The sequence below is a fragment of the Dasypus novemcinctus genome, chromosome 10 (genome assembly GCF_030445035.2).
Source record: "Dasypus novemcinctus isolate mDasNov1 chromosome 10, mDasNov1.1.hap2, whole genome shotgun sequence".
Classification (NCBI taxonomy): Eukaryota; Metazoa; Chordata; class Mammalia; order Cingulata; family Dasypodidae; genus Dasypus; species Dasypus novemcinctus.
Window position 1 is genome coordinate 86,880,103 of NC_080682.1, and position 1,007 is coordinate 86,881,109.

The following is a 1,007-nucleotide window of genomic DNA, read 5'->3' on the forward strand; positions in this document are numbered from 1 at the left end:
GGTGTACTTACTCAGACGCCATTTTGCCCCGCCTCGGATTCTCTCAAGATTCATAGTTACATGCGATAATACTGAGGGCTAGACATATCGATCTGTTTCTTTTATTAAGCACTGCTTATGTTTTTGAGAGATTCTTGCCCTTTTAATTGAGAACACAGCAGGACTCCTCAGGATGGGATTTTAATATTTTCCTGTTTATTGTGTGGGTCTCTACCCACTGTGAAAACACACTGTGACAAGATGAATACTTTCATATTACATAGAAGCATACCCCAGATGCACCCTATCCTGCATATTACCCCCCTCCCACGCCTGCACCAGTAATCCTCCCCTGCTATATTTGTGAAAAGAACATTCCCTGAATGTAGTTTTTAAAAAATGTTTTTTATTTATTTTTAAAAGATACATAGCGCACACAAAATGTTACTTAAAAAAAATATAGTTACTATATTCCCCACTCTGCACACCCTCCACTTTCCCACATCAACAACTTCTTTCATTAGTGTGGTACATTCACTGCAATTGATCAGTACATTTTGGAGCACTGCCACACAGCATGAATTATAGTTTACAATGTAGTTTACACTCTCTCCCAATCCATTCAGTAGGTTATGGCAGGATATACAGTGTCCTGCATCTGCTCCTGCAATATCATTCAGGACAACTTCAAGTCCTGAAAATGCCCCCATATCACACCTCTTTTTCCCTCTCCCTGCCTTGGCAACTTCAGTGGCCATTGTCTCCCCATTAATGATATAATTTCTTCCATTGCTAGAATCACAATAATTCTATAGTAGACTACCACTAAGTCCACTCTAGTCCATATTTTATTCACCAATCCTTAGGACTCTGGGATGGTAATTGAGAGGGTGCTTCGATCCCACATGGCTGATGGATGGGACTCTCCTGCTTGCATTGTACGCTCTCTCGGTTCCTTGGTGTGCTGGAATGTGAGGAGACTAGGTTTAGGGGTCGAGTTGGATTATCCATGGAATTGGGGGGGAAAT